The sequence below is a fragment of the Furipterus horrens genome, unplaced genomic scaffold (assembly GCF_987537825.1).
Source record: "Furipterus horrens unplaced genomic scaffold, mFurHor1.1.pri manual_scaffold_5, whole genome shotgun sequence".
Lineage (NCBI taxonomy): Eukaryota > Metazoa > Chordata > Mammalia > Chiroptera > Furipteridae > Furipterus > Furipterus horrens.
The window spans coordinates 115906322-115921083 of NW_028327175.1; the positions used below are offsets into that span (position 1 = coordinate 115906322).

The following is a 14762-nucleotide window of genomic DNA, read 5'->3' on the forward strand; positions in this document are numbered from 1 at the left end:
CTTAGATTACATACTCACTAGGGGCCGAGCAAGTGCTAGGTCTTGAGAAATTATCACCCTAACCCGCCCGATAGACAGTCCTGTGAAGGAGGCGAGGAAATGGGGCCACACAAAGGGCGTAGCTCTGCTACCCAGAGCAGCAAGACCCCAAGCACCATCAGAGCCCCTAGGGCTCCAGGGAGCGCAGCTTTCGGGCGCCACCTAGCGTCGATCGCGCCCGGGGTCGGCACCACCGTCTGCAATCAGGGTGCCTGGATAAAATAAAGCAGAAGAAACATTTGGATTTCACAGCCAGCCCTGGCCCTCGCGCGCCTTTAGCGCCGAGTGCTGCAAGCATTGAGGCGCAGTCACTATGGGGTTTCTAGCATCCAGGTACCTGGAACGGGAAGGGGTGGACTGGGAGCGAGGACAGGGTCCTAGTCCCCCCTCAATCTTTCCGGCATTCGTTTTTCTTGTGAAATAGCAGCCGGGAATAGCCCTGAGTAAATGGAAGGTGTGGGGTGGAGAGACTTCCAGCTCTGAAAGTTTGGATCCAAGTGTACAGAGTACCTGCAGTCCCTAATCCATCCGTGGAAATCGTCTGGGTACTCCTGCAGTCCCTTAACCTTAGTGGGTGATTTGATCAAAGGGGAACTTCTAAAGACAAATATCTGGGCATCCCACCCCAGACCAGATTGACAGAGACCGGAAGGTGGGGGTGGGCAGTGATTATCAGTATTTTCCACTGTTGCCACATGATTCTATTAATAGTACAGTACGACTATGGGTTAAGAACACAGTCTTACACTTCGGGTAAGCCCCAGTTCCCGTTTGCACCTGCATCCATATCAATTGCTTCCTGTGCCACACCCGTTTACCGCCTTCCTCCAAAATGTTACCTCTTTGAACCAACTTACACTGAAAAGCACGGACTTGCAGTCTTACTCCGGTGGTGTCCCCTCCTGTGCTTTCCTGTCACCTTGTACACTGGTGGCTCAGGAGGGAGGACTGAGAAGCAGTAACCTGCATTTGCACAGACCGAACAACAGGGAGAATCAGGATTAGAGGGTGAAAGGCAGAGAACGGCAGTGGTCACGGGGCAAGGGCCACCCAGGGCGCCAGCGAGGAGGGCGCTGGCTAGAGAACCAGTTTCAGAGAAGCAGAGAGGTGGTAAGAGGTGAGATCACAGGTGTCCTGAACCTCTCAGCCCCCAGCACACATCAGTGTATCATCACTTACAAAACATGAGTTCAAGGATAAAGTTATGAAGAATTTCAACCTGTCAACAGCAGAGCTTTGAACCAAGCTCTGGTTCTCTGTGGCTAGAGGTCCCACACCTATGGTGCTGGCCCTGCCTGGGAGCCTGGCCACACATATGGATCCCTAGGTCCTGCCCCAGACCCAGGAATCAGAATCTCCAGGTACGATATTCAGGAATCTCCACATTTAAAGAGTTCCCTGGTTGTTTTTGTTTCTGTTTTTAAAAAGTTCCCTGGGAGGTTTTTATTGGGTAGTTGGGAACAGTGGTTCTAAGTTTCCAAACCTGGCTAATCATTGTATTTCTGGTCCCCTCCCCTACAGACTTAAACTGAAAATTCCTAAATGCTGCTCTTCTACTTCCCCTAACCCGTGAAATTCTACTAGATTTTTGGAACCACTTTGGGTTCAAATCCCACCTCCACCATCCATTAGCTGTGTGATTATGAACAAGCTTATTAACCTCTCTGTGACTCACTTTCTCTGTGAAATGGGGTAGTTGTGAGGATTCAGTGAGTTAATATACACAATGGCTTAGTGTCTGTTACAGTAAGGACAAAATAATATTGTAGTTAGCCCTTATTATTATCAGTTGTTCTTAGCTCTTGGATGCAGATGAGAAAAACCTTTGTTATTAGTTAGTTTTTAAATGCCAGCACCTAGGTCTCTCTCTAGAACAATTCAGTGAAAATCCACAGTGATTCTGAGGCCCACTGATACTGTATTGATATTTGCTTTCCTAATTCAGTTATGTATCATAGAGCTTTTTTTGTTTGTCTGTTTTAAGTGTATTTATTTATTTATTCTTTAATTTTTTTAATATGCTTTATTGATTATACTGTTACAGTTGTCCCAATTTCTTTTCCCTTTGTTCCCCTCCACCCGGTGACCCCCCCCCCCCTCCAGTTGTCCCTCCTCCTTAGTCCATGCCCATTGGTTGTGCATATAGTTCTTCTCAACATCTTCCTGTCTATTCCACTCCCTCCTACTATGCTTCTTAATTCCTGTACCATCTTCCTCCCTTTCCCCTCTTCCCACTCCCTGCTGACTGCCCCCCAAAATGTTCCCCATACCTATAATTCTCTTCCCACTCTTGTTGCCTACTTAGTTTGCCTTTGTTTCAATTCCCTAGCTTCTGTTGTTGGTTGTTATGATTCGGTTTTCTTTTTTAATTTAATTTAACTTTTTTAAAGTATATTTTATTGATTATATTGTTACAATAGTTCCAGTTTTTCCCCCTTTGCTCCCCTCTGCCCAGAACCACCCCTCCCCCAGAAATTCCCCCCACCCCACCGCAGTCCATGCCCATGGGTTGTACATACAAGTTCTCTAGCTTTACCCTTTCCTATATTATTCTCTTTTTGTTTTAAATAAATAAATAATTAATTATTTTAACAATAAAAAATAACAATTCTCCCCCTCTCAGACTTAAGACCCTTTATAATCTTATAAAGGACAATGGTCGAAGGTCTTGTGCTCCTCTAGCTGCTTCAAGCTGGACATGTTTGTCGTCCTACCTACCCTTGAGTCCAGAAATCCCTAATAAGAATGGGGGTATGGAGGGGAGGGTAGCCTTCCCACATGGGGAAGGATCTTGCAGACTCCAGGTCAGTTGGCTGTCCCCGGACACCGGCGTGCTTGGTTTAACAGGCTGGCATCCTTGTTGTATTCTGGGGGCAACAGATTTGGCAACAGGGTTAAAAGGCATCATTCAATCTATAACCACTAGATGACAAAAAGCAGGTATTAATTTTTCAATGTCCCACATTAGGGAAAAAAAGGATTCTTTGGAGGAAGGTGTGCCAGGCACATCTCACCTGTCCAAAACCCTTTTGCCCATTATACTTAGTTTGGGCTGAGGGAAATATTTTAGGTTTCCCCCCTCTCAGGCCTCTGGGCTCTTTCTGTCCAAGTCTTTAGGACAGAAAAGAGAAACCAGTTTTAAAGTGAAGCCCACAGACCACCCCGTTCTTCACCAACCCAGCCACTTAGTTCAGCCAAACCATTGAGTCTCAGGAGGCAGCGATGCAGACAGGATTAAGTGAGGCCTATACGTACAGACAATCACTCAGGTAATGAGATCATAGGCTTATGCCCTCTGGTTCAATTTTGCTCATTTGTTTGTGTTGTTCATTAGACTCCTGTAATAGGTGATAGCATAAGGCATTTTTCTTCTGTTGCCTGGCTTATTTCGCTAAGCATAATTCTCTCTAGTTCCAACCATGACATTGCAAATGGTAGAAGTTTCTTCTTTCTTTCTGCTACATAGTACTCCATTGTGTAAATTTACCACAGTTTTTTGATCCACTCATCTACAAACGCGCACTTAGGTTGTTTCCAGAACTTGACTATTGTAAATAGTGCTGCTATGAACATAGGGGTGCATAGATTCCTTTGAATAGGTGATTCAGAACTTTTCGGATATAATCCTAGCAATGGAATTGCTGGTTCAAAAGGCAGTTCCATTTTTAGTTTTTTGAGGAAATTCCAAACTGTTTTCCATAGTGGCTGTACCAGTCTGCATTCCCATGAAAAGTGTTCCTTTTTCTCTGCATCCTCACCAGCACTTGTTGTTTGTTGATTTGTTGATGATGGCCATTCTGACTGGTGTGAGGTGATATCTCATTGTGGTTTTTATTTGCATCTCTCTGATGGTTAGTGATGTTGAGCATTCTTTCATATGTCTATGGACCCTCTGAATGTCCTCTTTGGAGAAGTGTTTGTTTAGGTCCTTTGCCTATTTTTTAATTGGGTTGTCTGTCTTCTTGGTGTTGAGTTGTATAAGTTCGTTATATATTTTGGAGATCAATCCCTTGTCTGAGGTATCATTGGCAAATGTAGTTTCCCGTACAGTTGGTTTCCTTTTCATCTTGCTGATGTTTTCTTTTGCTGAGCAGAAACTCTTTAGTTTGATGTAGTCCCATTTGTTTATTCTTTCCTTTATTTCCCTTGCCTTAGAAGAGATATGATTGAAAATGTTGCTACATGAGATATCTGAAATTTTCCTGCCTATGTTTTCCTCTAGGACTTTTATGGTGCCTCGGCTTACATTTAAGTCTTTGATCCATCCTGAGTTTATTCTGGTGTATGGCATTAGTTGGTGGTCTAGTTTCTTTTTGTGTGTGTGTCCCTGTCCAGTTCTCCCAACACCATTTGTTGAAGAGGCTCTTCTCACTCCATTTTATGTTCCTTCCCCCTTTGTCAAGTATTAGTTGACCATATAGACCTGGGTTTATTTATGGGCTCTCTATTCTGTTCCATTGATCTATATGTCTGTTCTTATGCCAGTACCAGGTTGTTTTGATTACCGTGGCCTTGTAGTATAGTTTGATATCAGGTATTGTGATTCCTCCTACTGTATTCTTCTTCCTCAAGATTGCGGTGGCTATTCGAGCTCTTTTTTGGTTTTATATAAATTTTTGAAGTATTTGTTCTAGGTCTGTGAAACATGTCATTGGTATTTTAATAGGGATTGCATTGAATCTATAAATTGCTTTGGGTAGTATGGACATTTTAATGATGTTGATTCTTCCCATCCATGAACATGGTATATGCTTCCATTTATTTGTATCTTCCTTAATTTCTCTCTTCAGTGATATGTAGTTTTCTGAGTACAAGTCTTTTACCTCCTTGGTTAAGTTTATTCCTAGGTACTTTATTTTTCTTGTTGCTATGGTAAATGGGATTTTTCTTTTAGCTTCTATCTCTGAAACTTTATTGTTGGTATACAGAAATGTCTTCGATTTCTGAATATTGACTTTGTACCCTGCTATTTTGCCGAATGCACTTATTAGGTCAAGTAGTTTTTTTGTGGAGTCTATAGTGTTTTCTAAGTACACTATCATGTCATCTGCAAATAATGACAGTTTTACTTCCCCTTTTCCAATTTGGATGCCTTTTATTCCTCTTTCTTGCCTGAAAGCTGTGGCTAGAACTTCCAAGACTATGTTCAATAGGAGTGGAGAGAGTGGACATCCTTGTCTTGTTCCTGATCTCAGGGGGAATGCTCTCAATTTTTGCCCATTGATTATGATGTTGGCTTCAGGTTTCTCGTACATACCTTTATTATGTTGAGGTATGCTCCCTCTATTCCCATTTTGCTGAGAGTTTTCATCATAAATGGGTGTTGTACTTTATCTAATGCTTTTTCTGCATCTATTGATATGATCATGTGGTTTTTTTCTTTCATTTTGTTTATGTGGTGTATTACGTTTATTGATTTGCAAATATTAAACAATCCTTGCATCCCTGGGATGAATCCCACTTGATTGTGGTGTATAATCTTTCTAATGTGTTGCTGGATCCGGTTTGCCAATATTTTGTTGAGGATTTTAGCATCTATGTTCATCAGTAATATTGGCCTGTAGTTCTCTTTCTTTGTTGTGTCTTGACCTGGTTTTGGAATTAAGGTAATACTGGCTTCATAGAATGAGTTTGGAAGTCTTCCCTCTTCTTGGATTTTTGGGAATAGTCTGAGGAGGATAGGAGTTAGTTCTTCCCTAAATGTTTTGTAAAATTCACCTGTGAAGCCATCTAGTCTAGGGCTTTTGTGTGCTGGGAGTTTTTTGATTATTGCTTCAATGTCACTAGTTGTTATTGGTCTGTTCAGGCTTTCTGCTGCTTCTTGATTCAGTTTTGGAAAATTATATGTTTCCAGAAATTTGTCCACTTCATCTAGGTTGTCAAATTTCTTGCCATACAGTTGTTCGTAATAATTTCTTACAATCTTTTGTATTTCTGTGGTATCGGTTGTGATTTCTCCTCTTTCATTTCTGATTTTATTTATTTGGGTCCTCTCTCTTTTTTTCTTGATGAGCCTGGTTAAAGGCTTGTCAGTTTTGTTTATCTTTTCAAAGAACAAGCTTTTACTTTTGTTGATCTTTTGAATTGTTTGTTTAGTCTCTATGTCATTTAATTCTGCTCTGATCTTGATGATTTCCTTCCTTCTACTCACTCTGGGCTTTGTTTGTTGTTCTTCCTCTAGTTCTTGTAGCTGTAGGGTTGTTTTTTGTTAGAGATTCTTCTATCTTTTTTAGGTAGACCTGTATTGCTATGAACTTTCCTCTCAGGACTGCTTTCACTGTATCCCATACGTTTTGGGTTGCTGTGTGTTCATTATCATTAGTTTCCAGAAACTTTCTGATTTCTTCCTTGATGCCTTTGTTAACCCATTCATTACTTAATAGCATGTTATTCATTCTCCATGATTTTGAATGTTTTTGACTTTTTTCCTTGAAGTTGATTTCCAGTTTTAAGCCATTGTGATCTGAGAAGATGCTTGACATAATTTCAATTTTCTTGAATTTGTTGAGGCTTGTTTTGTGTCCTACCATATGGTCTATCTTTGAAAATGTTTCGTGTGCACTTGAAAAGAATGTATATTTTGCTTCTTTGGGGTGAAAAGTTCTGTATATATCAATTAAGTTCATTTCATCTAGAGTGTTATTCAATGCCTCAATATCCTTGGTGTTTCTTTGCTTCGAAGATCTGTCCGTTGTTGACAATGGGGTGTTAAAGTCCCCTACTATGAGTGTGTTGCTGTCTATATCCTTCCTGAAGTCTTTCAAATGTTTCCTTACATATTTGGGTGCTCCTAAGTTGGGTGCATATATGTTTACAAAGGTTATATCTTCTTGATGGATTTTTCCCTTAAGTATTCTTAAATGTCCTTCTTTGTCTCTTTTTATGGACTTTGCTGTGAAATCTGTTTTGTCTGATATAAGTATTGCTACCCCAGCCTTTTTTTTAAATGTCCATTTGCTTGAAATACTTTTTTCCATTCCTTCACTTTCAGTCTGTGTAGATCTTTTGTTCTAAGGTGGGTCTCTTGTAGACAGCATATATGTGGGTCATGTTTCTAATCCATTCAGCTACCCTATGTCTTTTTTTTAATTTTTAAATTTAATTGTTTGTTTATTTTTTTTATTTTTTTTAGAGAGGGGGGAAAGGAGAAAAAGAGGGAGAGAAACATCACTGAGTGGTTGCCTCTCACTCGTGCTCCCAGCTGGGGACCTGACGTGCAACGTAGTCATGTGCCCTGACTGGGAATCGAACCAGCGACACTTGGCTCCCAGGCTGACGCTCAGTCCACTGAGCCACAGCAGCCAGTGTACCCTATGTCTTTTGATTGGAGCATTTAATCCATTTACATTTAAGGTTATTACTGATAGGTACTTATTCATTGTCATATTCCCCCTTTGTACTTGTGTTCCTCTCTGTCTCTCTCTGTTTCTTCATCTTCTTAAAGCAGACCCTTTAGCATCTCTTGCAATGCTGGTTTGGTGGAGATGTATTCTTTTAGCCTTCTTTTGTCTTGGAAACTCCTTATTTCACCCTCCATTTCGAATGAGAGCCTTGCTGGGTAGAGTATTCTTGGTTGTAGGCCTTTGTTTTTCATTGCTTGGAATATTTTTTTGCCATTCCCTTCTGGCTTGTAGTGTTTCTGCTGAGAAATCTGATGATAGGCTTATTGGAGCTCCCTTGTATGTCATTAGTTGTTTCTCTCTTGCTGCTTCTAGGATTCTCTCTTTGTCTTTGAATGTTACCATTTTAATTATGATGTGTCTTGAAGTGAGCCTGTTGGGGTTCATCTTAATTGGGACCCTCTGTGCTTCCTGGATTTCTGTGACTCTTTCTCTCCTCATGTTAGGGAAGTTTTCTGTCATTAGTTTTTCAACGAGGTTTTCTATCCCTTGCTCTTCTTCTTCTCCTTCTGGAATTCCTATGATACGGATATTATTATGTTTCATGTTGTCCTGCAGTTCTCTTAAAACCTCTTCATTCTTGTTCAGTCTTTTTTCATTTTGTTTCAGTGTCTGGGAGTTTTTTCTACATTGTCCTTCAGCTCACTGATTCGATCTTCTGCTTCCTCTAGCCTGCTTTTAATTCCTTCTACTGTGTTCTTCAATTCAGAGATTGTATTCTTCATTTCTTCCTGGCTCTTATTGATAGCTTCTATGTCCTTTCTCATGCTGGTATAATTCTCATCAAGTTCCTTGTAGTTTCCCTGGAGTTCCTTGTAGTTTCCCTAGAGTTCTTTGTAGTTTTCCTTGAGCTCAGTGAGCTCATTGATCTTCCCCATAATCCATGTTTTGAATTCCATATCTGATAGTTTGCTTCCCTCTATTTCATTTAGCACTCTTTCTGGGGGTTCTTCCTTTCCTTTCAATGGGGGGTTGTTTTCTGTCTCCCCATTTTTGTGACTCTGATTGTTTGTTGCTGCTTCTGAGATTGATCTGCACTTCCTGGACCTGCCTCTGGTGGTGTCAGACTGTGTACCAGTCTGGCCCTAGACAGCCTCTTGGAGACTTCAGTTTTCATTTTAATGTTCATAGTTTTCATTCTCCTTCTCCTAAACAAGTCCCTTTAACATATCATATAACAGTGGTTTGGATCCAGTGAACTCCTTCAGTTTTACTTTGTCCTTGAAGCACTTTCTCTGCCCTTCCATTCTGAATGACAGCTTCGCTGGATAGAGTAATCATGGTTGTAGGTTTTTGCTTTTCATTACTTGGAATATTTCTTGCCAGTCCCTTCCCTGCAGAGTTTCTTTTGAGAAGTCAGCTGATAGTCTTATTGGGACCCCTTTGTATGTAATTCTCTTCTTCTCTCTTGCTGCTTTTAAGATTCTCTCTTTATCCTTAATTTTTGACATTTTGATTATTATATGTCTTGGTGTGGTTCTCCCTGGGTTCAGTTTTTTTGGAAGTCTGTGTGCTTCCTGGACCTGTAAGTCTATTTCCTTTCCCAAATTAGGGAAGTTTTGCTTCATTATTTTTTCACATAATTTTTTTATTTCTAGTTCTTCTTCACCTTCTGGCAACCTTATGATTTGGATGTTGGCCTGCTTATAGCTGTCCCATAGGTTTCTGAGCCTCTCCTCATTTTCCTCACTTTTCATTTCCTCTTTCTGCACTGGTCGACTTGTTTTTTCCTTCCCTATGTTCTGATTTGTCGATTTGATCCCTGATTTTCTTTCCCTCACCACTAGTTTTGTATGTGTTTTTGTTTATTTCAGCAGGACTAGCCTTCATTCCTTCCCTGTCTTGTTTAAAATCTTCTGTTAGGTCTGTAAGCATTCTTATAACCAAAGCTCTGAACTGTGCCTCAGAAAGATATTCTATCTGCTGCTTTGTTAGATTAGATATTTGCTGTCTGGACAGCTGAGTTACCAGGATCTCTATCATGATCTGTGCCATCCTGACAGTTTGCTTCCTGGGTGGAGCTGTCACACCTCCTATGCTATAGGGGGTGGAGCCCCATACACTAGTCACTACTGGGTGACCCTTTTCACCACACTGTGGCATTTTGTGTGGCAATGGGGGTCCGAGATGGATTCCTGCCGTTCACTTTCCGCTGAGAGACTGGGAGCCTCCCCCTCTGTCTCCACCCACTCCGGGCCTCACAGTCCAAGGCAATGGTGGTCTGCCTTCCCTGGCATTGGAATCGCAAGCTGAAGGGTCTGGTCTGCAGCTGGGGATGCTCCCCAGGTGCTTTTCGCTTCCCCTTAAATATGGGTGTCTGTGCTTACCATCATCCCGCCGCCGTCACTGCTGCTGCCGCTGCCGCTGCTGTCCCCACCAGCACAGCTTGACCTCTCTGCCCTAGCTTCACCCCTCCTACTCATCCGGACGAGCACCACTTCTTTATAACTTCATATGTTGGACTTCCATTTATTTACTGGAACGTCTGGTTATTTCTGGTTTTGCGGTATTTGTATTCTTTCTTAGTTATGGAGGGAGACGGAGCGTGCCAGTCTAGGCCTCCATCTTGGCCGGAAGGCTCCTGTGTGTGTTAAATTTCATTTTTTTTTTATTGTTGTTCTATTACAGTTGTCCCAATTTACTCCCTGTTGCTCTCCATTGTCCCGCCCCCACCCCCCATTCCCACATTCAATCCTTACCCTGTTGTCCATGTCCATGAGTCCTTTATACTTGTTCCTTGACTAGACCCTTCCCTTTCTTTCCCCCTTTCTCTCCCACCTTCCCATCTTGTCACTGTCAGTCTGTTCCTTGTTTCCATGCCTCTGGTTCTATGTTGCTCATTTGTTTGTTTTGTTCATTAGGTTCCCCTTATAGTTGAGATCATATGGTATTTGCCTTTTGCCATCTGACTTATTTCACTTAGCATAACACTCTCCAGCTCCATCCATGCTGTCATGAAAGGTAGGAGTTCCTTCTTTCTTTCTGCTGCGTAGTATTCCATTGTGTAAATGTACCACAGTTTTTTGATCCACTCATCCACTGATGGGCACTTAGGCTGTTTCCAGTACTTGGCTATTGTAAATAGCACTGCTATGAACACAGGAGTGCATAGGTTCTTGTGAATTGGTTTTTCAGGATTCTTAGAGTATAATCCCAGCAGTGGAATTATTGAATCAAAAGGCAGTTCTATTTTTAGTTTTCTGAGGAAATTCCATACTGTTTTCCACAATGGCTTCACCAGTCTGCATTCCCACCAAGATTTCACTAGGGTTCCCTTTTTTCCACATCCTTGATAGCGCCCGTTTGTTGATTTGTTAATGACAGACATTTTGACCTGTGTGAGGTGGTATTTCACAGGTCAGCTATCATTCTTTTAAACTTTCTATTTTGAAATAATAAACCCATAGTTTCAGCAGCTGTGTTGTTCTATGGCACAGACGTGGCCTAATTTAGTTAACCCCATGTTAATAGCATTCATCCATGTGCTCTTCCCAAGAACCCTATGACATAAGACCATATCCCCTTTTAATGTGGTCAGGTTCAGGGATAAGTGCCACATCCAAGGTCCTGCAGCTATAAAATAGCAAAGCAGACAAGGGATCTGATATTTCTTCGATTGTAATTTTTAAAAAAATATATTTTGTTGATTTTGTCATTACAGTTGTCTGAATTTTACCCCTCTCCCCACTCTGCTCAGTACCCCCATCCCCTCCAGCAGTTGCTTCCCTGAGTTCATGTCCATGGGTGATGCATATAAGTTCTTTGGCTACTCCATTTCCTATATTATTCTTAACATCCCCTTGTCTGTTTTGTACCTACCAATTTGTACTTCTTAATCCCTGCACATTTTCCCCCATTCTTCCTCTTCTTCCTGTTTGCTCCCTTCCCCTTCCCAGCTGATAACCGTCCAAATGATTCTGTTCCTGTCCTGTTTGTTTGCTTAGTTTGTTTTTTAGGTTCATTTGTTGATGGTTGTGCATTTGTTTCCATTCTAATATTCATGGTTTTGATCTTCTTTTTCTTATATAGTTCTTTTTAACATTTCATATAATAATGGCTTGGTGATTATAAACTCCTTTAGTTTTATCTTGTCTTGGAAACACTTTATGTGCCCTTCCATTCCAAATGATAGTACTGAATAGAGTAATCTTGGTTGTAGGTCCTTGCTTTTCATCACTTTGAATATTTCTTGCCAGTCCCTAGTTGCTCGCAAAATATCTTCTGAGAAATCAGTTGACAGTCTTATGGGAACTCCTTTGTGAGTAACTGTCTGCTTTTTTCTTGCTGCTTTTAAAATTCTTTCTTTATCTTTAACATTTGACATTTTAATTATGATGTGTCTTGCTGTGGTCCTCTTTGGGTTCAACTTGTTTGGGACTCTGTATTTCCCGGACTTGTATGTCTATTTCCTTCACCAAATTAGGGAAGTTTTCTTTCATTACTTTTTCAAACAAGTTTTCGATTTCTTGCTCTTCCTCTTCTCCTTCTCACACCACTACGATTTGGATATTGGTATGTTTACAGATGTTTTAGAGGCTCCTTATTCTATTCTCATTTCTTAAATCTTTTCTCTTCTTGCTGCTCTGATGGAATGCTTTTTTCTTCCTTATGTTCCAAATTGTTGATTTGAATCTCGGCTTCAACCCCTCCACTGTTGGTTTCCTGTGGATTTTTTAAAATTTCACTTAATGCAACCTTCGTTTCTGCCTGGGTCTTTTTTATGCTGTTGCAAAACCCAATGAATTATTTGAGCATCTTGATAACCAGCGTTTTGAACTCTGTATCTGATAGATTGGCTATCTTTATTTCATTTAGTTCTTTTCCTGGAGTTTTGTTCTCTTCTTTCATTTGGGTCATATTTATTTGTATCCTCAATTTGGCAGCCTCCCTGTGTTTGTTTCTGTGTATTAGGTAGAGCTGCTTTGACTCCCCATCTTAGTACCATGGCCTGCTGTAAAAAAAAGGCACACATCTGGATGAATGTGACTTTTTAAAATTCTTGGTTGTCCAACTTCCATGCATCTTGATTTTCTGATGAATCTGGGTGATGTTTGCTTTGTAGTATAGTTGTAATTTTTGCTATAGTTGTGTGTGGAAGTGAAGTGTGTTTACCTATGCCTCTATCTTGGCCAGAAGTCTCTTAATCTGTATAGAGCCTGAGCGAGGTGTTTTCTCACTGAGTTCCACGGGCTCTCAAGCTATCTTCTAACTGAATATTTTCACTAATTTCTAACTGAAATTCAGCATTTTCCTGCCTGCAACCAGCTGGGTGATCCAGGCTGGGTGACAGCCCCTCACACACATCATGCTACTCTTTGATTGTTCTGAGCTGCCTCTCTACTTATTAATCAAGGATTCAGGCCCTATTCTTAGATATTTCTATCCAATATGGATATGTTGGATATCCATCATATGTTGAAGCTGTAACCCCCAGGACCTCAGAGTGTGGCTGCACTTAGAGATAGGGTTTTTAGGTGATCAATTTTAAATAAGGCTGTTAGGGTAGACCCAACCCAAATCTAACTGCAGTTCTTAGAAGAGGGAGGTGTGTACAGAAAAAAGACCATGGGAGGACACAGCAAGAAAGAGCCATCTGTAAGTCCAGGGAAGAGGCCTTGGGAAAAGACAAACTTACTAGCACCTTCATTTTGAATTTTCAGCCTCTGGAACTGTGAGAAGATAAATTTCTGTTGTTTAAGAAACCCAATCTGCAATAATTTTTGGTAGCCCTAGTGAACAAGTACATCCCCCACCTCACTCCCACCTCTGGAGTTCAAGAGTGAAAACAGGAACCCAGGAGCCCACTGTACACATCTTTTCTTCCCATCCAGTCAGTTTATCTTTTGTGTAAACTGCTCAGCAAACACCTAGCACATAGTCAGCCCAGAGCTGTTCTTAATGCACACACAACGCCTGAATATAACAGGTGTATTTCCCCTCTTGAATCTGAGTGGCGTCCCCATTCTTCAGATGAGGAAACTGAGTTTGGAAAGGATATATAACTTGTCCAAAGTCATACACCTTTAAATGGTGGAGCCAAGAATGAAAGACTCAACCCCAAGTAGTTTGTTTCCAAGTCTCATGCTCTTTTAAATTTGCTTAATCAGTTTTGCTGAGGTATAACTAATACATATTAAAATGCATAGATTTTAAGTGTATAGTCTGATGACTTTTGACAAATGTATACCCCCACAGAACCACTGTTACAATGAGGATATAGAACATCACTTCTCTTGAACATTCCTTCATCTCCTTTATAGTCAACTCCCCAACCCTTTTCCCTGCTCCAAGCAACTACTGATCTGATTTCTATCGCCTGTTCTTGAACTTCGTATAACTGGAATCATTCATTGCATACCCTTTTGGGTCTGGCTTCTTCTGCTCAACATAATGTCTCTGAGATCCAAACTGTTATTTGTGTACCAGCCATTCCTTCCTTTTTATTGCTGAGTAGAATTCTATTATATGGATATAGTGTAGTACCTTGGTACTCATTATTAATTTGTCCTGGAACTCATGATGAGTGCCGAAACCAAGGAATACCAAATGATGAAGCATCTTCTCTTGTGGGTTGGCATCGTGACTCATACAAGTTCTAGCAAGCACAATGAGTCCCAAGTAAGCACCAATTGCTGAAACATTTTTTTCTTGTCAAAATGTGACAAGTACAGGGTTTGATGAGTTCTGAAGTCAATGGGTACTGAAGTATGACTGTATCACAATTTGTTTATCCATTCTTTGGTTGATGCACTTTGGGGCTGTTTCCACTTCTTAGCTATTTTGTATAATACTGCAGTGAATATTGTGTACACATCTCTTTGTAAAACATATTTTCATTTCTCTTGGATAAAAACCTAGTAGTGGAATTGCTGGTCATGGACAGTGTTTTTTACAATACAAGAAACTGCCAAAATTGTTAAAATGGCTGTATCATTTTACATACCTACTAGCAGTGTTGGAGAGTTCAAGTTGCTCACAACATCATCAACCACTTGGTATTGCAATTTAAAAAAAATTTTAGTCATTCTGGTGTGTGTGAAGAGGTATTCGTTGTGGTTTTAATTTTAATTTCCCTAGCCCTAATGACTAATGATCATAAACATTTTTTCATATGCATATTGGCTATTCATATTTTTCCTTTTATGGATTGTCTGTTCAAGTCTCCTGGCTATTTTTAGGGCACTTTTTAAAAATTGAAATATACTTCACATAACAAAATTCACCATTTTAAAGTGTACTCTTCAGTAGTTTTTAGTATATTCACTATGTTGTGCTAATTCCAGAACATTTCCATTACTACAAAAAGAAACCCCAAACCTATTA

The 14762-nt window shown here is 40.6% G+C and overlaps 1 pseudogene; it reads right to left on the reverse strand.

The window, feature by feature from the left end:
* Positions 1 to 285: 285 nt before the first annotated feature.
* Positions 286 to 14762, reverse strand: part of LOC150009352 (tubulin beta chain pseudogene) — a 36539-nt pseudogene continuing 22062 nt past the window's right edge.